At 49.4% G+C, this 27,137-nt stretch overlaps 1 protein-coding gene across 3 annotated transcripts in view; it reads right to left on the minus strand.

The window, feature by feature from the left end:
* ZNF831 (zinc finger protein 831) overlaps positions 1-27,137 on the minus strand; it is a 298,501-nt gene that overhangs the window by 241,869 nt on the left and 29,495 nt on the right. For 2 of the 3 annotated variants that reach the window (XM_068262315.1, XM_068262314.1), the window contains exon 2: positions 25,294-25,412. The gene's annotated coding sequence lies outside the window, so the exon portion shown is untranslated. Of the gene's footprint in view, positions 1-12,102; positions 12,169-25,293; positions 25,413-27,137 lie in introns of those variants that run through there. The other variant, XM_068262316.1, reaches the window with a different exon arrangement.

Raw genomic sequence — 27,137 nt, forward strand, 5'->3', positions numbered from 1 at the left:
ACAATTCCGCATTAGAAGGTGGAATGTACGCTTATATTAGTTTATATTTGCAAATAGGTTGAAGATTATTGCGGAAATTTTTCCGCATAAGGGCATAAGTGGTCGCAAAGCTAGCGTAATTTAACACGTAGTCTACGAAATGCAAACGTAGTGAAGTTTCTGATTACATAGCCGTAGATTGCGAAGCGTATTTGCGTAAAAATACACGTAGTTCCAGCGTAGCGAAGTTGGCTGACTACGACCATCCCTGTAAGGTGAAGTGGCCAAGGCTCGGAGAAGTAAGCAGGTTGTGAAAGCAGTTGTCGCATGGCCACAGCTTCCGGAGAAAAGAGAAGCCTTCTATTGACGTTCAGTTCTGTATTGTGCACCGGGTTGTGGCCGCCGTGTCACTTGGAGCTCATCTTCTTGAATATTATAGACCATCTGCGAGAGAGCAGCCAGGTGCAACAAGGAGCGTCCCATCCATCATACCCAATATCCCTGCCAGCCTCACCCTCTTTCTTTAATGTTGACACCTGCTTGGTAGAAAGGTGAACAGAAGCTGATGAGAGGTCAGGATATGAATCAATGAATCTTGGGCCGCCTCCTCTCCAGATGGAAGCAAGAGTTTCCTAAGTTGGAGATAAGATCTGAAACAGTGAGATGGGCCAAAAGTTCTTCTCTGATGTCTCCAACACACCCAAACATCTTCTCTCTCTCCAGATGTTCAGCTGAGGAACGCTAAGGATGTGCAATCCTCAAACACTGATTATACGGCGGTCAGATGGCTCTACACTTTCAGCCTCATCACATAATATGCTCCATATGAGCAGCAAAAACAAGTACACCACTTACTCATAAAACAACGTGTGATATTAAAAAGGGAATGCAGCTCTAAACAACATCCTTTCCTAGTTTTTTAGTGTCTTTTCAAGTATATTTTAGTATAATATTTTGTGTTGGGGTGGGGTTGTAATGCTTCATTTACTTCTCTAACTATAGCCCTGTATAGAGGAACTCTGCTCATTGTTCTTATTGGCCGCACAGGGAGGGGAGGGGTCATAACGCAGTCAATAGAGAAGGCCCATGAAAAGCTAATTTTTCCAGATTTCCTGCAAATTATTTGCAGCTTGCCATTGGACCAACTGGATCTAAATTGACTGAAAACACATTTGATTGTCCAAGGTCCAAGCAGCTGACAATTTCCATCAGATTTGCAGGCGCAGCACTATTCTCCCGGAGAGAGCGCACTGCGCATGATCAGACTGGCAGAGGATTAAAAGAAATATCACTCTCAGTTAAGGTTCCCTTTAAAGGAGTCATCAGGCAACGTAAATTAAAATGAGTGGTACTTACCGGGGGCTTCCTCCAGCTCCAAGCTCCCAGGATGTCCCTCGCCGCAGCTCTCCCCGCAGCCGTTCGCCGCAGGTCCGTCCCGGTCCCCGGCGATGACGTCAGAGCGACCTGGAGGTCGCTCTGTACTGCGCCTGCGTGAGCGGTGCTGTCAATCACCGCCACGTGGGCCGGAGCGGACTGATGCTGATGACTCCTTTAAGCTGTAAGTGGCATATTTCCACCTGACCCCTTCTACCAGGTTATGAGCAAATGTGTTAAAAAAAATCGATAGAAAATTGTGTGTTGCCTATTTAAAGGGAACCCGAAGTGAGAGGGATATGGAGGCTGGCATATTTATTTACTTTTAAACAATGCCCATTACCTGGCTCTCCTGCTGATCCTCTGCCTTTAACCACCTCGGCGTTCTGATTCCCAAGGATTTCTGTGCAAAAAGCGGTACATTTAATTTTCAGCACCTTTTTCCTGTAACTTACCAAAATGAGCCAAGCAAGAGTTTAGTATACATTCTGAGTATAATAAAAGTGTCAAACACTAATTCTTGTCAAAAATAAAATAAAATTTATGAATAACTAACTGAAATACCTTGCATTTTTCCTCAATGCAGAAATATAAAGAAAATGCAGAAATAAATAAATCAATGCAGAAATAAATAAATGAAGGCAGAAACAAAATTATACAGGCTACAAGTGTACCTTAGAACACTTCTTTAGTGTGGTAGATCTTGAAGCATGGTAATGCGCAAAGTGGCACGTCACAATCTGGGCAGTAAGTGCGGGTCTCCTTCCGCATCTTTTTGCCATCCTTGTCCTTCTTATTGCAGCAAACAACGCACCTTCTTGTAGGGTTTGCTTTCTGTGGGGTCGGTGGCAAGTACTCCACAAAGTGTCTCCCTGAAAGCCGTGCCGGATTCACGACATATGATGCCCTGCGCCCCGGTCTAGATGTTGACTCTGGTGCGGGGTACTTCGTGCAGATTGCTTCCGTCAGCTGCCAGACAAAGTCATGGTGGGGTACAGGCCTTACACACCTTTTCTTGTAGAGCACATAGCCATTCCACAAGCACTGCTCAAGTAAGTGGCGGAAATTTTTTTTATAATATTTCCGCTGCTGCTTGCGGACAGCCGGATAGAAAGTCATGGCTCCATCAGCCCTGTCCACACCCCCCATAGTGTTGTTATAATCCAGTATGGCTTTGGGTTTATCCACCTCCTGTTTACTCCTGTTGGTGGTGCGGACAGTCTCGGCATTATGAATAGTGCTGAGGACACAGACATCACGTTTGTCCTTCCACCTTAGAGCCATCATTTTGCCTTTCTGCCAGGCAACGACCTCCCCCTTTTTCAGCTTCCTGGCAGAAAAGGCCGGCGGCAGATTCCGACGGTTAGCCCTCAAGGTACCATAGGCATCGGTTTTATGCTGGACCAGGTAATCAAAAAGTTCAGGGGAGCTGTAGAAATTGTCTGTCGTCAGGCAGTACCCCTGATCCAGCAATGGCTCAATTAGGGTTAGGACAGAGGAGGTGGCACACCCAAACTGGCTGAACTGAGGGGCAAATTTGGTGCCTTTGCCCGTGTAAATTACAGAGTTCCAGATGTACCCGGAGTTGGCCTCACAGAGCATATACGACTTCACCCCAAAGCGTGCCCTTTTTGAGGCAATAAATTGCACCCAGCTCAGTCTCCCCTTATATGCCATGAGGCTTTCGTCAACCGTGATGTCGCGATCTGGAACATACACAGCCTTGAAGTTCGCAACAATCATCTGGTATATGTCCCAAATTTTTTTCAGCTTGGGTGCGGGATGGGTGGCCTCATCAAACTCCTCGTTGTTTCCGAAGTGCAAATACTTCATGATGAGGGTATACCGTGGCTCGGACATAACAGATCCAAAGAAGGGCGTACTGAGGATCTTATTAGTGGTCCAGTACCACTTCTGCAGCGGCTTACCAACAACTCCCTGGAGGATGACGAGCCCCAGGAACACCCAGATGTCGTTGCTGGTCACAGGTTCCCACTTCCTGCTCCGCGAGAACCTGGGTAGAGAAGATCCCTGCTGATGTTGCGCTGCATAGCGATTCGTCTCCTCAACAATCTTGCGGATGACGTCATCAGTCAGGAAGAGCTCCAGAAAGGACAGCGGACTCTCGTCGCACGCGATCTTCTGCCCGGGTGCCCCTGTGAAGGGGAACCTGGGTGGCGGAGCTTGAGTGGGGCTCCCCAGCTCACACCAGGTGCGTGCGACCGTCACTGGCTCCTCGGCTTCCTCATCACTGGTCTCCGTCTCCGAAGACAGGTTACCGGGAACATCGCTGTCTGTCGATTCCTCTAGGAGCTCGTCTTCGCTGTCGCTTGCCTCGAGGACATCCAACAACTCCTCGTCACGCACACGCCTCCGGGAGGACGAGGCCATGACCCCAAGCAGGGTACGGGGTCACGAGCAGCGACAAAAAAAAAAAACAAAAAAAACCAGCAAAAGCAAACGCACAGGGATCACAGCGTCTTGAAAAAGACGGAAAGCAATACGCAATCTGACAGTAATATGAACGAAGCTAAGGCTGGAAAAAAAGCAGTAATCGCACAGAAATCGCACAGAAATCACAGATGATAGCTGTAAACAGACTAACACTGGACGCTGAGGACTCTGAAAGAGGGAGAGCCAGTAACTGTTCAGGGCTTTTATTGAGAGCTGACAGGTGTTTGTGTTTGTGCAAACAACTTTTTGAATTACTGTAGCATGATTGGATTACATAGAGTTTGTGTACCTATGTAATCCAATGATGCAGTCGCCGCGACGGACACTAGGGGGCGCAGGAGCCGGCGTCAGAGGAAGTGGCTGGGCTACGCCATCTTCCCTGACTGCCAGATCTCCGTAGGCTTGCGGAGAGGAGGGGAGCAGGGACCGGAGGATCGGGGGAGCCTGGGGAGCGGGGACCGGAGGATCGGAGGAGCCTGGGGAGCCTGGCGCCGGCGATCAGAGCCAGCAGGAGGGAGAGGGAGCCCCGCAGCAGCCGCAGCAGCACAGAGGAGGCGGCGGAGATCACGCTGTGCACGCTGGTGAGTGGGGACAGCGCTGGACGAGCTGAGCTCGTCCTAAACACTAACAGCAACTTTTTCTTGGACGAGCTCAGCTCGTCCAGAACGCTAGGGTGGTTAATACTTTAAGCCATAGACACTGAACAAGCATGTAGATCAGATTTCTGTGGCAAATCTGACAAGATAAGCTGCATGATTGTTTCTGGTATGTTATTTAGACCCTACTAACCAGCAAGATCAGCAGGACAGCCAGGCAACTAGTATTGTGTAAAACAAAAAAAATATGGTAGCTGTCATAGGCCTCACAACTCAGCTTCCATTTAAGCAGGTTGTATTATAGGCAATTGCCCATGTTGCCTATGCCTCAAACCAGCCCTAGCTAGAACAGAAAGCTTCAGAAGAGTCAACTGATATTCAGCACAGTGTGTCACACTAAGTAGCAGCAGGATATTCTGGTTTGAAGCCTCATCTACACAGTACAATTTTCTGTTAGAACGTATCAATAGGCGGATCTATTAGATAATTCCCAACCGGTCAAATAGGATTGCATTAGATTTTGGGTACTTATCAAAGCAAAATCAATCTCAAAATTGATCTGAAACAATTTGGACGTCTACACACAATGCACTTTCTTATTGGATATATCTAATAGATCCATCTATCTGATGTAAAATTGTACCGTGTAGATGAGGCTTAATGCTGGGAATACACCATGAGATTTTTCAGCAGATTTACTGTCCGATGGATTTTCTGATCATTTTTCTGATCAATTTCCATTCACTGAGAAATTGATGAGAATAACGATTAAAATCAAACCTGCCTTAAATTATCTATCGAACCATCTATCTGCCAAAATATCTTATGGTGTATTCCCAGCATCAGGGCCGGATTTAGGGCAAAGCCACCTAGGCCATGGCCTAGGGCACCACAGGAGCAAGGGCACCAAAGCAGCAGTATAAACTGGTGCAGCATTTGCAAGCTTGCAAATGCTGCAATGCAGGAAGATCAGGCGAACGTCTGACTGCGGTACACTGCTGCTAGCCGCCTGTGCAGCAGCCACCTTGCTCTCTGTGCACATTTGCACTGTGGCTGGCGGCTACGGACTAGGGCAACATTGGAGACAGAGAGGAACAGGGGAACAGGAAGCTTTGGCACTGGACATGAGCAAATAAATGAGTGACACTGATGACTGCTGTGGTGAGAAGGTGAGCTGGCTATCTATGCTAAAAAGGGGGGTTGGGAAAAGGAGGGATTACGGGAGTCAGCTGGCTACCTATACTGGAGGGAAAGGGGGAGGGGTCATCTGGCTACCTTTACTAGGGAGAGGGGGAGTCATCAGGCTACCTATACTGAAGGGGGGGCGGCTGGTGACAGTGGCTTTGGACGGTAAAGAGTACAAATCCGGCCCTGCCCAGCATTAGAGTGATGGACGATACTTCCCAAAAGTGCCTGGCATTCCTGGGTTGGCAAGCATATTGTGATGGGAGGTAGAAACAGAGGTTACAGCTTTAGGTGAGTATGCTTTAGGATTTTAGTCATACCCATTCTCATGAAAACATCCTCAAGATGTAAGTGTCAGTGTATATCAGGCACGGTGCCCTGGACATACCTGAGTTCCCACACCTCTACAAACAAAGCTCAACTTTGTGACTTCACATGCAGATATGTACCCATGAGCGGTAATCTGTCTGTGACCAGAACATGGATTGGACACATTATTGCACAATTATGGGGACAATCCATATAACCTCCCATAGCGGAGAGTATTCTTTTATTAAAGGGCAACCAAAGTGAAAGGGATATGGAGGCTGCCATATTTATTTCCTTTTAAGCAATACTAGTTGCCTGGCTAACCATCCTGCTGATCTTTTGCCTCTAATACTTTTAGCCATAGACCTTGAACAAGCATGCAGATATCAGGTGTTTCTGACATTATTATCAGATCTGACAAGATTAGCTGCATGCTTGTTTCTGGTGTGTAGTTCTGGCACAACTGATGCCGGAATGATCAGCAGGGCTGCCAGGCAACTGGTATTGCCTAAAAGAAAATAAATATGGCAGCTTCCATATCCCTCTCACTTCAGGTGTCCTTTAAGGTGTACCGGAGCCAAAGCTCTGGTCAAAAAGGAGATACCTAAGAAGAGGGAAGCCTCCTGAAGGGGCTTCCTACACCGCTTCCAGTCCCCCATTGCTGCTCACAGACCCCCAAGGTGTTGTCAGAAATCTGACCTGCGCCTCCCTCCTCTTCAAGCACGAGCTGCACCTGTGCGAGGGAAGCCTCTATAGCATACATGTCAAACTCCGGCCCGTGGGCCAAATATGGCCCTCGGAGCCATCAGATTTGGCCCTCAGGTGGTTTCCCAACTTTGCATTATGTTTGGCCCACTTAGGACCACCAGAAAAGCTATATTGAAAGGTAAGCCCTAGATCACCAGGGATGCTATATGATGAGGGGGAAAGCATAAGGTACCAGGGAACTGTATAGGAGAGGGAGGGGGGGCACTAGACACCAGGGAGCTGTATAGGAAAGGGAGGGGGGCCACTAGACACCAGGGAATTGTATAGGAGAGGGAGGGGGCACTAGACACCAGGAAACTGTATAAAAGAGGTAGTGGGGCCACTAGACACCAGGGAACTGTATAGGAGAGGGTGGGGGGCATTAGACACCAGGAAACTGTATAGGGGAGGAAGGGAGGACCACTAAACATCCAGGAATTGTATAGGTGAGAGCGGGAGAACCACTCACACCAGGGAATTGTATAGATGAGTGTGGAGGGCCACTAGACACCAGGGAACTGTATAGGGAAAGGAAGGGGGCACTAAATACCAGGAAACTGTATATGGGATGGAGGGGGCTATTAGACAACAGGGAACTGTATAAGGGAGAGAGGTGGCCACTAGATATTGAGGTTGGCCTGCGACTTGGTCCCAGAGCTCAATTTTGCCCTCTTTGTATTTGAGTTTGACACCCCTGCCCTAAAGGATCCAAACACTTCCCTCTTCTGTAAGTATTTATTTTAGACCCAAGCTTTGGCTCAGGTTCACTTTAAGGAAAATAGAAAGGGTTCCTAAATGTTAGTGACGTTGATCTTCCTTATATGCACTGTTTAAAAGGAACCCAAGGTGTGAGAATTATGGCAACTGACATGTTTATTTCCTGTTAAATCATACCAGTTGCCTGGCAGTCCTGCTGATCTTTCTGGTCATTAGGGTCTAAATCAAACACCTGAAACAAGCATGCAGCTAAATATTGTCAGATTTGTCATGGACAACTGATCTGCATGCTTGTTCAGGGTCTATGACTTGAAGTATTAGAGGCAGAGCATCAGCAGGACAGCCAGGCAATGTGCATTATTATTATTAAAAGGAAATAAACAGGTCAGCCTCCAAATCCCTCTCACTTCAGGTTCCCTTTAAACAGCTCCATGGATTGACCCGAGCCACATTTAAGAATTGTGAGAAGGTAAGAAGCCCAGTGAAAAAATCTCGATAATTATTTATTACAAAAGTACACCAGTGCTGCACAAATGTTTTGATTTAATGCAATCTTATTAAAAATGACCTGCCCATGACTATTTGCAGTCAGCTATTTCCAAAACTAATTGCAAGCCCAAGTAGCACTACTTTTCTAGTCTGGAATCTATAGATTGTGTTCCTCTACTTTTTAGTATGGACAGCCCAGGAATGCTCCTCTTCCTACATGAGTAATTAGCTGCATGGAGCAGGAACAACTATTACTTGTTTTCTACACCTGCCTAAACTGAATGACTGGCAGGTAGTTCTGAAAATAACAAGTGGCATTAATTCTAACAACATGTACAGCTGAATTAAAGGGGTTACTGTTTTTTTTTACAAAGGTGGAATTGATTTCCAGACAGACATCCCAATCTATATAGCTCACACAAGTCAATAAAAAGATAGAAATACCTTTTTAAACATACAGGGACACTGTATGTATGCTAATGTCATAGTTTCCAGACATGATGGCCCCTAGACTATAAGAAGGGTGTGTATCCCGGATGCCTAGCTGGAGCTGGAACCCAGCCATGAGTTAAACCAATGGGTGGAGCTGGGAGTTTAACTCACAACCTCAGATTTAGTAGGCAGAAGCAGTACTCCTGTGCTTTCTCATCTGCGCTAGTGTTATGCCCTGAAAAGGTGCAACTTGGTCACATGACAATGGTAGACCGCTAATTCTATAGTATAGTAGATGTTGGGCATATAAACTGTTTAGTCGGCTGTTTGGAAATCATCTTACAAACACAGATAAGGGTGTTGGGCTACTAACTTCTAACAGACCAAATATTGCATTGCTGAATGACAAATCTGCAGCTCATACCGACAACAGGCAGATAATATCAATCACAGGCAGACAATCACTATAACAAGCAGATATTGATAGGTAGTTACATGTCGGCAAACCCACCATCAAAGCAAATACAAGCACAGCGTTACTGATCTGAAAGCCTTGCATTAATGGGAAACTTCTACCTACTTAACATATTAATAGTTTGAGTAGCTCCCTGACATACTGCTGGCTTCTGGGCAGTAGTTCTGGCCCCTCTAATCACTGTGCCAGCAGGTAATGTGGATGTACAGATCCCTGAAGTATAACAGCACAATATACTGACAGCACTGTCACGACGGATACAGCAGCAGAGTACCCCACATTCCACCTCACTGCAGCCCAGGCGAGATTAGCCCCAAACTCCCCGGCAATCACAGGCAGCCCAGCATCCCCAGACACCACACCTCACCTCACTGCAGGCCAGGCGAGATCAGCACCAAACTCCCCAGCAATCACAGGCAGCCCAGCACCCCAGACACCTCACCTCACTGCAAGCCAGGCGAGATCAGCACCAAACTCCCGGCAATCACAGGCAGCCCAGCACCCCCAGACACCTCACCTCACTGCAGGCCAGGCGAGATCAGCACCAAACTCCCCGGCAATCACAGGCAGCCCAACCCCCCAGACACCTCACCACACTGCAATCCAGGTGAGATCAGCAACAAACTCCCCGGCAATCACAGGCTGCCCAGCACCCCCAGACACCTCACCTCACTGCAGGCCAGGCGAGATCAGCACCGAACTCTCCGGCAATCACAGGCAGTCCAGTACCCCCAGACACCTCACTGCAAGCCAGGCGAGATCAGCACCAAACTCCCCGGCAATCACAGGCAGCCCAACACCCCACATTCCACACACCTCACCTCACTGCAGGCCAGGGAGATCAGCACCAAACTCCCCGACAATCACAGGCAGCCCAGCACCCCCAGACACCTCACCTCACTGCAGGCCAGGCGAGATCAGCACCAAACTCCCCGGCAATCACAGGCAGCCCAACCCCCCAGACACCTCACCTCACTGCAATCCAGGTGAGATCAGCACCAAACTCCGCGGCAATCACAGGCTGCCCAGCACCCCCAGACACCTCACCTCACTGCAGGCCAGGCGAGATCAGCACCAAACTCCCCGGCAATCACAGGCAGCCCAACCCCCCAGACACCTCACCTCACTGCAATCCAGGTGAGATCAGCACCAAACTCCCCGGCAATCACAGGCAGTCCCGCACCCCCAGACACCTCACCTCACTGCAGGCCAGGCGAGATCAGCACCAAACTCCCCGGCAATCACAGGCTGCCCAGCACCCCCAGACACCTCACCTCACTGCAGGCCAGGCGAGATCAGCACCAAATTCCCCAGCAATCACAGGCAGCCCAGCCCCCCAGACACCTCACCTCACTGTGGGCCAGGCGAGATCAGCACCAAACTCCCCGGTAATCACAGGCAGCCCCGCACCCCCAGACACCTCACTGCAAGCCAGGCGAGATCAGCACCAAACTCCCCGGCAATCACAGGCAGCCCAGCCCCCCAGACACCTCACCTCACTGCGGGCCAGGCGAGATCAGCACCAAACTCCCCGGCAATCACAGGCAGCCCAGCACCCCCAGACAGCTCACCTCACTGCAAGCCAGGCGAGATCAGCACCAAATTCCCCGGCAATCACAGGCAGCCCAGCACCCCAAGACACCTCACCTCACTGCAAGCCAGGGAGATCAGCACCAAACTCCCTGGCAATCAGGCAGCCCCGCACCCCCAGACACCTCACTGCAAGCCAGGCGAAATCAGCACCAAACTCCCGGCAATCACAGGCAGCCCAGCACCCCCAGACACCTCACCTCACTGCAAGGCAGGGAGATCAGCACCAAACTCCCCGGCAATCACAGGCAGCCCAGCCCCCCAGACACCTCACCTCACTGCAGGGCAGGGAGATCAGCACCAAACTCCCCGGCAATCACAGGCAGCCCAGCACCCCCAGACACCTCACTGCAAGCCAGGCGAGATCAGCACCAAACTCCCTGGCAATCACAGGCAGCCCAGCCCCTCAGACACCTCACCTCACTGCAGGCCAGGCGAGATCAGCACCAAACTCCCCGGTAATCACAGGCAGCCCCGCACCCCCAGACACCTCACTGCAAGCCAGGCGAGATCAGCACCAAACTCCCCGGCAATCACAGGCAGCCCAGCACCCCCAGACACCTCACCTCACTGCAGGCCAGGCGAGATCAGCACCAAACTCCCGGCAATCACAGGCAGCCCCGCATCCCCAGACACCTCACCTCACTGCAGGCCAGGCGAGATCAGCTCCAAAATCCCGGCAATCACAGGCAGCCCAGCACTCCCAGACACCTCACCTCACTGCAGGCCAGGCGAGATCAGCACCAAACTCCCCGGCAATCACAGGCAGCCCCGCACCCCCAGACACCTCACTGCAAGCCAGGCGAGATCAGCACCAAACTCCCCGGCAATCACAGGCAGCCCAGCCCCCCAGACACCTCACCTCACTGCGGGCCAGGCGAGATCAGCACCAAACTCCCCGGCAATCACAGGCAGCCCAGCACCCCCAGACACCTCACCTCACTGCAAGCCAGGCGAGATCAGCAACAAACTCCCCGGCAATCACAGGCAGCCCAGCACCTCCAGACACCTCACCTCACTGCAAGCCAGGGAGATCAGCACCAAACTCCCTGGCAATCACAGGCAGCCCCGCACCCCCAGACACCTCACTGCAAGCCAGGCGAGATCAGCACCAAACTCCCCGGCAATCACAGGCAGCCCAGCACTCCCAGACACCTCACCTCACTGCAAGCCAGGGAGATCAGCACCAAACTCCCCGGCAATCACAAGCAGCCCAGCACCCCCAGACACCTCACCTCACTGCAGGCCAGGCAAGATCAGCACCAAACTCCCGGCAATCACAGGCAGCCCAGCACCCTCAGACATCTCACCTCACTGCAGGCCAGGCGAGATCAGCACCAAACTCCCCAGCAATCACAGGCAGCCCCGCACCCCCAGACACCTCACTGCAAGCCAGGCGAGATCAGCACCAAACTCCCCGGCAATCACAGGCAGCCCAGCCCCCCAGACACCTCACCTCACTGCGGGCCAGGCGAGATCAGCACCAAACTCCCCGGCAATCACAGGCAGCCCAGCACCCCCAGACACCTCACCTCACTGCAAGCCAGGGAGATCAGCACCAAACTCCCTGGCAATCACAGGCAGCCCCGCACACCCAGGCACCTCACTGCAAGCCAGGCGAGATCAGCACCAAACTCCCTGGCAATCACAGGCAGCCCAAAAACCCCAGACACCTCACTGCAGGCCAGGTGAGATCAGCACCAAACTCCCCGGCAATCACAGGCAGCCCAACACCCCACATTCCACACACCTTACCTCACTGCAGGCCAGGGAGATCAGCACCAAACTCCCCGGCAATCACAGGCTTGTGCCGCTATGTCATCCTCCTCAGCGAATCCTCCTCTCCGCAAAGATACGGCTCCAGTATTATTATTATAATATATATATATATATATATATTGCTTTCATGCAGTTATGCTTTCATCAGTTGTCACGGAAACACTGTTTTTTTCCCTTTTGCACTTGAATGTCTACATTTCGGTAACCATGGCTACAAGACAACCAAAGAATGTAAAAGGGACAGTTATCGGGATCCTGTAAGTTTACAGACGTCTGGTGCACGTGCAAGCGTTTCATTGCAATCCAAGTAAGTACATCCTTCCTCCCCCCAAACATTCCAATAGGTGCAGGTCCTAAATGATACTATGAATTATGGGAAATTACAGCTTTTTCCAACTGCCAAGCAAGCAGCATCTCTCTCTGTGCATAGAACTCTAAGTAACCAAACATTCCACAGAACTGCACCTGACAGGACTGAAGATGTCACCACCTGTAATACATTTCAGAATTTAAATCAGAGAGAAGAAAGATTTTACAATGTACAAACGCTGACTAAATAATCTATAAATGACTATTGTAAGAAATAATAAGAAAATGTATTTGAAATGTTATTTCCACTACAGTACCTCTTTAACCTCCTTGGCGGTAACCCCCGAACGTAGTTCGGGGTAAGCCGCGCAGGAGGTTTTCTCCAGCCCTGATGGGCCGATTTGTTTAATTTTTATTTTGCTGAACGCAGCTAGCACTTTGCTAGCTGCGTCAGCACACCGATCGCCGCCACCACCCCCGCGCTTGATCGCCGCTATCCGTCGCGACACGCCCCCCCCCCCCCAGACCCCGTGCGCTGCCTGGCCAATCAGCGCTGAGGGGTGAATCGGGACTCCCAATAATGTCCCGACGTCGGTGACGTCATCCCGCCCTGTCGCCATGGCGACGGGGGAAGCCCTCCAGGAAATCCTGTTCTTTTAACGGGATTTACTGATCGGAGATCGCCGAAGGCGATCAAAGCGGGCGGGGGGATGCCGCTGAGCAGCGGCTATCATGTAGCAAACCCTGGGCTCGCTACATGATATGTGAAAAAAAAAAAAAACTGCTGCGCTGCCTCCTGGCGGAATTTTTTATACCGCCAGGGGGGTTAACCTTCCTGGCGGTAAGCCCAAGCTGAGCTCGGGCTATGCCGCGCAGGAGGATTTCTCAGGCCCTGCTGGGCCGATTTGCATCATTTTTTTTTTTTTGCAACACGCAGCTAGCACTTTGCTAGCTGCGTGTGCATTCCGATCGCCGCCGCTCCGCGCAAGATCGCCGCACCGTATCGGCCCCCCCGACCCGTGCGCTGCCTGGCCAATTAGTGCCAGGCAGCGCTGAGGGGTGGATCGGGACTCCATTAGACGTCACGACGTCCATGACGTCGGTGACGTCATTCCGCCCCGTCGCCATGCCTAGGGCTCGCTACATGATTTGAAAACTTTTTTTTTTTAAATAGTGCTGCGCTGCCCCCTGGCGGTTTCTAATAGACCGCCTGGAGGGTTAAAGGAAACCTGAGATGAGAGTGATATGGAGGCTGCCATATGTATTTCCTTTTAAACAGTTCCAGTTGCTTGGCTGTCCTGCTGATCCTCTGTCTCTAATACTTCTAGCCATAGCCCCTGAACAAGCATGCAGATCAGGTGACTGAAGTGTGACTGGATTAGCTGCATTTAGCTGCATGCTTGTTTCAGGTGTGTGATTCAGCTATCACTGCAGCCAAAGAGATCATCAGGACAGCCAGGCAACTGGTATTGTTTAAATAAATAGGGCAGCACTCACCTCAGGTTCCCTTTTACTACAACATCCCTGCCATACCTCCAATCGTACCCTTGACACACCCCTAGTCATGGCTTTGACACCCCTCTGTTTACACCCTGCCACACCCCTAGCCATGCTCCTGCCACACCTCAGTTTACATCCTGCCACACCTCTGTTTACACCCTGCCACACCCCTAGCCATGCTCCTGTCACCCCTCTGTTTACACCCTGCCACACCCCTAGTCATGCTCCTGCCACACCTCAGTTTACACGCTGCCACACCTCTGTTTACACCCTGCCACACCCCTAGCCATGCTCCTGCCACACCTCAGGTTACACCCTGCCACACCGCTAGCCATGCTCCTGTCACCCCTCTGTTTACACCCTGCCACACCCCTAGCCATGCTCCTGCCACATCTCAGTTTACACCCTGCCACACCTCTGTTTACACCCTGCCACACCCCTAGCCATGCTCCTGCCACACCTAAGGTTACACCCTGCCACACCGCTAGCCATGCTCCTGTCACCCCTCTGTTTACACCCTGCCACACCCCTAGCCATGCTCCTGCCACATCTCAGTTTACACCCTGCCACACCTCTGCTTACACCCTGCCACACCCCTAGCCATGCTCCTGCCACACCTCAGGTTACACCCTGCCAGTGTTGCCAACTCATCCCTTTAATTACTGACACATCTAAGTTATACAGGTTCTGGGGCTATTTGCACATAATCAGTGCCTTAACTGCATCTACCTAGCCACCAAACCTGTATAAATCATGTGTGTCAGTAATTAAAGGGATGAGTTGGCAACACTGCACCCTGCCACACCGCTAGCCATGCTCCTGCCACACCTCAGTTTACACCCTGCCACACCTCTGTTTACACCCTGCCACACCCCTAGCCATGCTCCTGCCACACCTCAGGTTACACCCTGCCACACCGCTAGCCATGCTCCTGCCACACCTCAGTTTACACCCTGCCACACCCCTAGCCATGCTCTTGCCACCCCTCTGTTTACACCCTGCCTCACCCCTAGTCATGCTCCTGCCACACCGGTTTACACCCTGCCACACCTCTGTTTACACCCTGCCACACCTGTTTACACCCTGCCGCACCCCTATCCACGTCCCTGCCACACCTCTGTTTACACCTGCCACACCTTTAGTGACAAAAGCCACAGATAATTTATAAGCAAAAGACATAGGGCTCGATTCACAAAAGCGTGTTAACTTAGTTAGCACTCCTAAAAGCTTTGGGCGTGTTAACGCAAACAACTTTTACCTAATATACGCAAAGTTTAGCGCCACGTGGTGCGCGTGGAACGTCGCGACCAAAACGGCGCATCAGGTGCGCCTATAACGTCTCACCGGGTGTGCCTGAAACATTGCATGGTTCAAGGATTCGGGCGCACCCGGTTGCGACGTTATAGGCGCACCTGATGCGCCGTTTAGGTCGCACCGCGATGCGACTTTGCTCGCAAAGTTTAGCGCGACTTAAAGCTGTTTAGGCGTGTTAACACTTCGCACGCTTTTGTGAATCGAGCCCATAGTTTTATCCCTTCTATCACCATTACTTTTCCTTCATATTATCATTTGAAAATGAGAAATATATATGTTATCAGTTTAAAAGGTGAAGTAAAGTTTAGAGTCAAAGGGCATGATTCACGAAGCTTTGTCACCTGTTTTCACCTTATCTATGTTACATTTTTAAGCTCCCAAAAAACAAAAAATACAAAATAATTAAGGGAAGAAAAGTAATACTGTAATTGAAATGAAATTAACAACTTTGAGTGATTAATTTTGCTTGTAAATGTACTGAAAGATAATTTTTTTTATCAATCTGGTGATAAATAAGTCATGATAAGTTTTGTGAATAGAGCCCATTTCATCATGTTTTTAGTAGGAAAGTTCATATATTTGCATGGATCTGCACATCAATCCTGAAAAAGGGACAAAGGGACTCAGTTCTAAAAGAGGGACTGTCTCTCCGAAGAAGGAACAGTTGGGAGCCATGCTTTGGCCTTTGCAGAATCCTGGCCAAAGGTACGTATAGAAAAAACATTCACTGACCACTAGTGTTGGGGTTTGAATTCAGGCTATTGAATTTAGGAACAGCACACTTAGCACCCAAGCAAGCAGGAGGGAGGAAGTATCGGAGTCACGTGAGCGAGCTTCCTGTGACACTTTCCACTTTCTCTGGTGCTGAAGTGGGGCGATTGTGATTTGTGAAAATTCAGGTTTCCAAATTCAATATCCCAAACTCAAACACTGACACTGCTGACCACCACAGCAGCCAGGAGATTTCTCATATGCTTATTTCAGAAGGTTACAGACTTCTGATGCATCAACCCAATGGCAATTTGCTTTTAGATACACAATGAAATGTACAGAGGACTGTGTAATGTGCCGTTATTAAAAATTATTTATCGTAGAGCCACTGAGCCAGTACTGATATGGGATGTGTTTTGTATCAGTGAGCTCTGCTAAATATGAGGTGCCTAGACACAATGTCCCACGCTCTGCCGACTAGACTCCCCACCGTGTTCCGCAATGTCCAACACTCTGCCGAGGAGACATCCCACCACGTTCCACAATGCCCCACGCTCTGCCGAGGAGACACCCCACCGCGTTCCACAATGTCCCACACTCTGCCGAGGAGAAACCCCACCGCATTCCCCATTGTCCCACGCTCTGCCGAGGAGACACCCCACCGCGTTCTACAATGTCCCACACTCTGCAGAGGAGAAACCCCACCGCATTCCACAATGCCCACGCTCTGCAGAGGACACACCCCACCGCGTTCCACAATGTCCCACGCTCTGCAGAAGAGACACCCCACAGCGTTCAACAATGTCCCACGCTCTGCCGAGGAGACACACCACCGCGTTCCACAATGTCCCACGCTCTGCCGAGGAGACACCCCACAGCGTTCCACAATGCCCCACGCTCTGCAGAGGAGACACCTCACTGCGTCTCACAATGTTCCACACTCTGCCGAGGAGACACCCCACCGTGTTCCACAATGTCCCACGCTCTGCCGAGGAGTCACCCCACCGCGTTCCACAATGTCCCACACTCTGCCGAGGAGAAACCCCACCGCATTCCCCATTGTCCCACGCTCTGCCGAGGAGACACCCCACCGCGTTCTACAATGTCCCACACTCTGCAGAGGAGAAACCCCACCGCATTCCACAATGCCCACGCTCTGCAGAGGACACACCCCACCGCGTTCCACAATGTCCCACGCTCTGCAGAAGAGACACCCCACAGCGTTCAACAATGTCCCACGCTCTGCCGAGGAGACACACCACCGCGTTCCACAATGTCCCACGCTCTGCCGAGGAGACACCCCACAGCGTTCCACAATGCCCCACGCTCTGCAGAGGAGACACCTCACTGCGTCTCACAATGTTCCACACTCTGCCGAGGAGACACCCCACCGTGTTCCACAATGTCCCACACTCTGCCAAGGAGACACTCCACCGCGTTCCACAATGCCCCATGTTCTGCCGAGGAGACACCCCACCGTGTTCCACAATGTCCCACGCTCTGCCGAGGAGTCACCCCACCGCGTTCCACAATGTCCCATGCTCTGCCGAGGAGACACCTCACCGTGTTCCCCGATGTCCCACGTTCTGCAGAGGAGTCACCCCACCACAGTCAACAATGTCCCACGCTCTGCCGAGGAGACACCACACCACGTTCCACAACGTCACACGCTCTGCAGAAGAGACACCCCACCGTGTTCCACAATGTCCCACACTCTGCCGAGGAGACACCCCACAGCGTTCCACAATGTTCCACACTCTGCTGAAGAGACACCCCACCGTGTTCCACAATGCCCCACGCTCTGCCGAGGAGACACCTCACCGCGTTCCACAATGTCCTATGCTCTGCCGAGGAGACACCACACCTTGTTCCACAATGTCCCACGCTCTGCCGAGGAGACACCCCACAGTGTTCCACAACGTCCCACACTCAGCCGAGGAGACACCTCACAGCATTACACAATGTCCCACGCTCTGCCGAGGAGACACCCCACCGTGTTCCACAATGTCCCACACTCTGCCGAGGAGACACCCCACCGTGTTCCACAATGCCCCACACTCTGCCGAGGAGACACATCACCGCGTTCTACAATGTCCCACACTCTGCCAAGGAGACACCCCACCGTGTTCCCCATTGTCCCACGTTCTGCAGAGGAGACACCCCACCACAGTCAACAATGTCCCACGCTCTGCCGAGGAGACATCCCACCACGTTCCACAATGTCCCACACTCTGCCGAGGAGACACCCCACCGTGTTCCACAACGTCCCACACTCAGCCGAGGAGACACCTCACAGCATTCCACAATGTCCCACGCTCTGCCGAGGAGACACCCCACCGTGTTCCACAATGTCCCACACTCTGCCGAGGAGACACCCCACCGCATTCCACAATGCCCCACGCTCTGCCGAGGAGACACCCCACCGCGTTCCACAATGTCCCACACTCTGCCGAGGAGACACCCCACCGTGTTCCCCATTGTCCCACGCTCTGCCGAGGAGACACCCCACAGCGTTCCACAATGTCCCACACTCTGCCGAGGAGAAATCCCACCGCGTTCCACAATGCCCCACGCTCTGCAGAGGAGACACCCCACCGCGTTCCACAATGTCCCACGCTCTGCAGAAGAGACACCCCACAGCGTTCAACAATGTCCCACGCTCTGCCGAGGAGACACACCACCGCGTTCCACAATGTCCCACGCTCTGCCAAGGAGACCCCCCACAGCGTTCCACAATGCCCCACGCTCTGCAGAGGAGACACCTCACTGCGTCCCACAATGTTCCACACTCTGTCGAGCCGACACCCCACCGCGTTCCACAATGTCCTATGCTCTGCTGAGGAGACACCCCACCGCGTTCCACAATGTCCTATGCTCTGCTGAGGAGACACCCCACCGCGTTCCACAGTGTCCCACGCTCTGCCGAGGAGACACCCCACCGCGTTCCACAGTGTCCCACACACTGCCGAGGAGAAACCTCATAGCATTCCACAATGTCCTATGCTCTGCCGAGGAGACACCCCACCGTGTTCCCCAATGTCCCACGTTCTGCAGAGGAGACACCCCACCACAGTCAACAACGTCCCACGCTCTGCCGAGGAGACACCCCACCACGTTCTACAGCGTCCCATGCTCTGCAGAGGAGACACCCCACCGCGTTCCACAATGTCCCACACTCTGCCGAGGAGACACCCCACCGCGTTCCACAATGCCCCACGCTCTGCCGAGGAGACACCCCACCACGATCCACAACATTCCATACTCTGTCGAGGAGACAACCCACCGTGTTCCACAATGTCCCACGCTCTGCCGAGGAGACAACCCACCATGTTCCACAACGTCCCACACTCAGCCAAGGAGACACCCCACCGTGTTCCACAATGTCCCACCCTGCCGAGGAGACACCGAGGAGACACCCGCGTTCCATAACTTTCACACATACTGCAACAGAATTTGTGCGCGATTCAAACTGATGTAATTCAATGGCATTGCATTTGACTCATGTCGATGTGCGATTTTTGGGGATGCATGTTTTCTGCAGGAAAATATTCGGCTGGCTTGTTTGATTTCTTTTCACAACAGACATGCAATATGCATATTAATTCAAGGAAATGAGAATTGGGAATTTTCATATTAGCAATGCGAAAACACGTGCAGATTTTACATTCATTTAGATGCATTTTTATGTAAATGAACTTCATTTGCATTCTGAAAATTTGCATAAAGTACAGTAATTTTCTTAAAATCGCACAGGAAAATTACCAGCCTTTCGCGCATCAGGCCCTCTAAATCAAATCATGTTTCGACTATCGCTTTAGATTCTTTTTAATATTGACAGTTTAAAGGAAACTTGAACCGAAAATTTAAAGTCAAAATAAACATACACCCGTCATACTTACCTCCCGTGTAGTCTCCTCATCAATCTCTTTCTCCTCTCCTGCGTCCTGTTTGTCCACTGTGATCGATGGAATTCTCTGTCCTCCATTTTAAAAATGGCCATTACCCTATAACAGCTTCCTGGTCAGCACACTGTTATCAGTAATATCAACCATTTGGGCCATAAGAAACCATGGACATTCCCTTGTACATCAATTGTCCTTTCAGTTATAACTGTCAGCAAATGATATATTTAAATTCTGACAAAATCTTGTCAGAACTGGATATATTCATTGTTAGAAGAAATTGCTGAGCTTTTGTAAGGAACTGAGGGTGAGGTAAGTATGTAATATTCATTTGCAGGTACATCATGTGTTTTTTTTTTTAATTAATTTACTCGGTTAAGGTACCCTTTTAGAAGTCTGGACTAAACTCTCTATTTGGGTGGCTAGCACTAGAGGGTGGGAGAGGATAAAAGGAGGATGGTATTGTGGGTAAAGGTGTATACACACACACTATCATTCGCAGCGCGTGGGACAATCTGGGGCAGAGTGCAGCGCTAGAAACGCCAAAGCTTCAGACAAAAACAGAATCGCTCAGTATAGAATGGAATTGAACGCACGAAAACGAAGGGTGAGCCACCAGCGAACAAGGTAAACATAGGCACAACTCCATGCAGACCTCCTCTGTGAATCTGAATACCTAACATACAGGAGGGGGAGATTTCTCTTAATAATAAGCCAAGAATATAAAGCCAATTATGAGAGGGCTAAAGAGTGTGCAACTGATTCTAGGCCCATAAGGAAAGACAAGACAAATAACATTTATATTGCGCTTTTCTCCTTGCGGACTCAAAGCGCCAGAGCAGAGCAGCAGCCACTAGGGCGCGCTCTATTGGCAGTAGCAGTGTAAGGGAGACTTGCCAAAGGTCTCCTACTGAATTAGTGCTGGCTTACTGAACAGGCAGAGCCGAGATTCGAACCCTGGTCTCCTGTGTCAGAGGCAGAGCCCTTAACCATTACACCATCAGCCAGGGCCTCCATCACAATGGCTCCTCCCACTTATTTACCAACGGTGTGTTCCCAGTGCTTTCTGCATGGAGTAAAGCTGAATACACACGGGACATACAAGTCTTTGGAAAACAAAAGATCAACTACCAATCGGCAGATAATCTTTGTATAAAACTTACAAAACACCCCCAAAGATAGCGACCACCAATATTTGTCTCTCAATCTTTCAAATCCACCCCGGCGGATCTGGTCTGCAGATGATTGTTCAGTAAACAAGGTGTGTACGAGATCGCCTGATACTTCTTAGGTCCTGTATGCACAGCGCAAGCATGAAAAAGAAAGAAAGTAAATAGACCACAAAAGCATTTCTCAGGTCTCTTGCGTGTGTACAGCACCATAAGAACAATCTGTTGCTCAAACTTTTCTGGCAATCCTGCGCAGGGGATTGATTCCTAATTTTAGAAAGAATTGTATCTGACGTGTGTATCCATTGCTAAGCAACATTTACCTTCCTTTAGCATTAATTCCACATTGAGCCTCTGGTACACTTAGCAAGAAGAATACATAAGTCATTTTACAGATGGTTATTCAAAATTAGCAACCCAAGTTTAGTTTCAAAAAGATTTTATTGATGAAAAGCAAGAAACACACCGTAATAGCACCCCAAGTTTGAAGAATATTTGTGCTGTACACTTAAATATTAGCACTATTAGGTTGGCACTAGCAGCTTCCAAATAACTATGCTCTGGAGCACCCCACGATCCCTCCCAGCATCCTATTAGCTCTGTATAGTGGGCTGTAGGGTGTAAAGGGGGTTCACCGTGCCAGTCCCCCCACCCCCCTATTATCCATCTTATCTACCAGCTGATTATCTATAGCAGCCAGGGGTTGGGAACCTATGGCTCAAGAGCCAGATGTAGCTCTTTTGATGGCTACGTCTGGCTCACAGTTAGGGGTTGATTCACTAAGCTACACTGCTCAAGCAGCGCAGCTTAGTGTGGCAGTGCAAGTAACATCTTCAAAGTAGGCACACTACTGCTGTAGCATGCACCACTAACTTACTCGCACTAACCCAAAACGAACAACGGCTGCTCCCGTTGTCCCACTCTGGACCCTGTCAGGTCCAGTGAATTTGTAGGATGAGATCCCTGCACACTGATTGGCCCAATAGGCTGTCTGTCTCTTGACATGCAGCCTATTGGGCCAAAGTGCGGGAATCTCGTCCTACAAAGTGAATCAACCCCCAAGTCAGCTAGCTAATTGTACAAGCTGTTATTCGGGACTTCTCTCTGGCTCTCAGGAAAATTGCTGATGTTGCTGAAACCCAAGAGAAGCTGAAGACGTGTCTGATACTGCCACTGCCTGCCAGATTAACTGTATACACATCACCATGGCAATGAACTTGAGCCCTACTGTCCCACTGTGAAACATATTGTATGGCTCTCACGTAATTACATTTTAAAATATGTGGCGTTTATGGCTCTCTCAGCCAAAAAGGTTCCTGACCCCTGATTTATAGGCTCATGCCACTGTTCCCGTTTTTCTGTGTTTAAGCCACAGGATTTCCTGATGTTAAATAAATCACTCTAAAAGTAACTGATAAGGAGCATGGAAACTGCCCACTTCCTGCACTACTGCCCATCAGGGCTAGAGGCTAAAGTTTTTTCAGAGAGCATAAGTCTTTGCACCCCCCCCCCCTTTCCTGATTGAAACACAGGATGATGCAATGCAAGCAGCAGCTGCTGCAACCAGACCCACAGAGTCTATAACTCCTCCCTCCTTATTGTCTTCGCTTCCTGGTCATGTAATCAGAAGTTTAAGACAGGAATTGTAGCTGTTGAAGGCTACACTAATAAGTGGCATTTGAACATTGTGATTACTTGGCTATTTGATATTTGCCTTTAGATCATATCTGTGGCGGCAGCAAGTCAGGAAGGTGTGAGGTTCTTTGCTCTGGTTTTGGGAAGTGGTTTTGCTGAAGAAACGGAAAAGAGAGTTTTCTGCAGAAGCCACAGAATGCATTTGCAGTAAGAAAAAAATGATCTAATCACTGTTGTAGGGTTTTGTGTGACGGCCCCTTATTGCATGTGTGTGTCATAATCTAATCACTGTTGTAGGGTTTTGTGTGACGGCCCCTCATTGCATGTTTGTGTCATGATCTAATCACTGTTGTAGGGTGTTGTGTGACGGTCCCTTATTGCATGTGTGTGTCAGCTGTGTGCAGCATCCGCGTGTTAATTACGATGCCTAATTCTATGAAGGCTCTTGTGACAGGAGTCTCCATGGCAACGCATCATGTTTGTCCTGTTGATAGCACAGAAGGCTACTTCCATGGCAACCATGTTAGCTTTAGCTGGGTCATTAAATTAGCAGAACAGAAAAAGTGTTTTCTCCTGCGTGAAACTGTTAAAGGAACAGGATGTATTGTGAGCTGCATCCCCCTGTGCAGCCCATGCACATCCCCGTGCATCCTCTGTACATCACCTGTGTATCCCCCTGTGCAGCCCCTGCACATCCCTCTATGTATCACCTGTGCATATCTCTGCACATTCCCTGTCCATTCTCTGTGCATCCCTCTGTACATCCTATGCACATCACCTGTGCAAACCTCTGTACATCCCTTGTGCAAACCTCTGTACATCCCTTGTGCATTGTCTGTGCATCCGTCTGTACATCCTCTGCACATCACCTGTGCATACCTCTGCACATCCTGTTCACATCACCTGTGCATACCTCTGCACATCCCCTGTGCATTATCTGTGCATCACCTGTACATCCCTCTGCACATCCCGTGCATTCTCTGTGCATCCTCTGCACATCACCTGTGCATTCTCTGCGCATCACCTGTGCATACCTCTGCACATCCCCTGTGCATCCTCTGCACATCCCCTGTGCATTCTCTGTGCATCCTCGGCTTAATATTGCTCCCTGCCCTCTCTTGCAGGCTTAGTATTGCTACCTGCCTTCTCCTGCAGGCTTAGTATTGCTACCTGTCTTCTCTTGCAAGCTGAGTATCGCTACTTGCCATTTTCCTTTTCTCCCATTTAGTTGACTCTTTTTTGCATGGTTAGAGTAGGACTCACCAGATTGGGGACACTTTGGCGCAGTTGGTGAGCTTAAGCGCGCTAAAGTGTAACCAAGATCCCCTGTCACTGTTTTCCTGTTGTGTGCTGCTGCTCCTCTGTATTTATATATTTCTTATGGAGAGTGGGGATCTCCATTTGCTACGTGCATGCTTTGCAAAAAAATTGCACTAAAGTTGGTGTGTGCTGCTCTCCCCTTGGTGTGTGTAAAAAAAAAAATATATATATATATATATATATATATATATATATATATACATAAATAGTTGCCTTAGGGAGTGAACTTTTTATGTCAAGGGAGTATATAATTGTTATTTTTTAATTTGTGGGCTTATAAGTAGTGATGGACCCAAAACTGAAAAAAGCACCTTTATTTCCAAATAAAATATTGGCACCATAGATTGTACTAGGGCAAAATTTAAAATATTGCAATAGCCGGGACAAATGGGCAAATAAAATGTGTGGGTTTTATCCCCAGTAGAACATTTTATTTTAACACTATAATGGGCGAAGACTGAGAAATAATTAAGTCTTTCTATTTTTTTGTTATTATTCCAATTAAAATGTGTTTAGAATAAAATCATTCTTAGCATAATGTACCTCCAAAAGAAAGCCTAATTGGTGATCATGTAGTTGTGATCAAGTTATTGGCGAAAGAAAGGGAGCGTGGCGTGCTGACAGGTGAAAATTGCTCTAGTCCTAAAAGGGTAAAAACCCTCAGTGGTCAAGTAGTTAATATTGCTACCTGCCTTTTCCTGCAAGCTTAGGCCTGGGGCACACCAAAAACCGCTAGCAGATCCGCAAAATGCTAGCAGATTTTGAACGCTTTTTGTTATTTTTCTGTAGCGTTTCAGCAAGCATTTTGCGGTTTTGTGAAGCATTTTTGGTGTAGTAGATTTCAGATATTGTTACAGTAAAGCTGTTACTGAACGGCTTCTGTAACAAAAACGCCTGCAAAACCGCTCTGAACTGCCGTTTTTCAGAGCGGTTTGCGTTTTTCCTATACTTAACATTGAGGCAGAAACGCATCCACAATCCAAAAAATGCCTCACCTCGGGAGTATGCGTTTCTGCAAAACGCCTCCCGCTCTGGTGTGAACGGCTGCAGAAACGCTGAAAATGCCGCTCGGTGTGCACCAGCCCTTAGTGTTGCTACCTGCCCTTTCCTGCAAGCTTAGTATTGCTACCTGCCCTCTGACAGAGACAGTTAGGTAAGGACAAGCAGACTGTTGCAGGGAAGCATACTTTCTATGTACTGTATGCATTACACAGCATGCTTAATGTGTGATGCAACTCCTCCCATGCATTCCTGTTTTTGCAAACACACCATTTTTTCCTTTGAGTCTCCACACATGTATAACCCACCTGAAGGGTCCGCCTAGACAGTGCCTGTATGAAGGCTCTGTGGAAAGTCTCTTCCATCTTCACTTTTATCCGGCCACTTACGGGAGGCTCCCTGTGAAGATATTCTGGAGATCTCATTCCTATTTAAAAAAATAAATAAAGTATTGTACTATGTAAATGACAGGCAAGTGAATACTCTGTTGTCTAGATGTATAAAGTAAGATTCATATAATATCAGTATGTGATCTAAATCCAGACAAGACGATAAACCTCACAAAAACGTAATAGCTTATTTCACAAGGAGGTTCAGCATATTAACCAATCAGGCTTCAGCTTTCAGCTCAGTGAGAGTTTAAAGAGAAACTCCGACCAAGAATTGAACTTTATCCCAATCAGTAGCTGATACCCCCTTTTACATGAGAAATCTATTCCTTCTCACAAACAGACCATCAGGGGGCGCTGTATGACTGATATTGTGGTGAAACCCCGTCCACAAGAAACTCTGAGGACCCTGGTACTCCTAGCAGTTTCCTGTCTGTGAACCTTGTTGCATTGTGGGAAATGGTTGTTTACAGCTGTTTCCAACGGCCAAAAAAGCATGCAGCAGCTACATCACCTGCCAACAGTAAAAATGTCACCATGTAATAAATGTCAGAATGTAAATCAGGGATTTAAAAGATTTTACAATGGGCAAATACTGACTAAATCATTTATACATAATTATTGTAAAAATGAAGCACTTTTTTTATTACATTATTTTCAATGGAGTTCCTCTTTAAAGAGAACCCGAGGTGGGTTTGAAGAATGTTATCTGCATACAGAGGCTGGATCTGCCTATACAGCCCAGCAACTGTTGCTATCCCAAACCCCCCTAAGGTCCCCCTGCACTCTGCAATCCCTCATAAATCACAGCCTCGCTGTCGACACACAGCATGTCGCAGCGGGCTGTGTTTTTCTCTATAGTGTCAGTCTGCTGCTCTCTCCACCCCCTGCAGAACTCCGGTCCCCGCCTGCGTCCCTTCCCTCCCCGGTGATTGGAGGGAAGGGATGGGGGCAGGGACCGGAGCTATGCAGAGTGCAGGGGGACATTAGGGGGGTTTGAAATAGCAACAGAGGCTGGGCTGTATAGGCAGATCCAGCCTCTGTATGCAGAAAACATTCTTCAAACACACCTCGGGTTCTCTTTAAAGGATTACGATTGCGAAAAAAAGTAGGCAGTTAAAATCTGACAGAACCAACAGGTTTTGGGCCAGTGCATCTCCTCATGGGGGATTCTCAGGGTTTTTTTTGTTTTCAACAGCATTTCCTGAACAGCAGTTTAACTGCCAAAATAGTAAAATATCAGCCAGCCTCCCTAATCACCTGTAAACTATTTTGTCAGTTAGACTTTGCAACTGCTGTTCAGGAAATGCTATTGAAAACAAAAAAAACCCCTGAGAATACCCCATGAAGAGATGGTCTGGCCCAAAACCTGTCGGTTCTGTCAGATTTCAACTGCCTACTTTTTTCATGATAGTGGTCCTTTAATTCTAACTGGCATGTGTTCTTCACTTTGCATTGTATTTTTTAACCCCTTTACTTACCAGCAGTCTCTGCCCCCTTAAAGAGACACTGATGCGAGAATAATTCTCGCTTCAGAGCTCATAGTTAGAAGGGGCACTGCTAAAACGCCGCTATCCCGCGGCTAAACTGGGGTCCCTTCACCCCCAACCCGACGCAAAATCACAAAATCTACAACCAAATTGGTCGTAGATTTTGCTGCTCCTAGAGGCAGGGCTAACGGCTGCAGCCCTGCCTCTAGTCACGTCTATCAGCGGCGCATCGCCGCCTCTCCCCCGCCCGTCTCAGTGAAGGAAGACTGAGAG

The sequence above is a fragment of the Hyperolius riggenbachi genome, chromosome 12, assembly GCF_040937935.1.
Source record: "Hyperolius riggenbachi isolate aHypRig1 chromosome 12, aHypRig1.pri, whole genome shotgun sequence".
Classification (NCBI taxonomy): Eukaryota; Metazoa; Chordata; class Amphibia; order Anura; family Hyperoliidae; genus Hyperolius; species Hyperolius riggenbachi.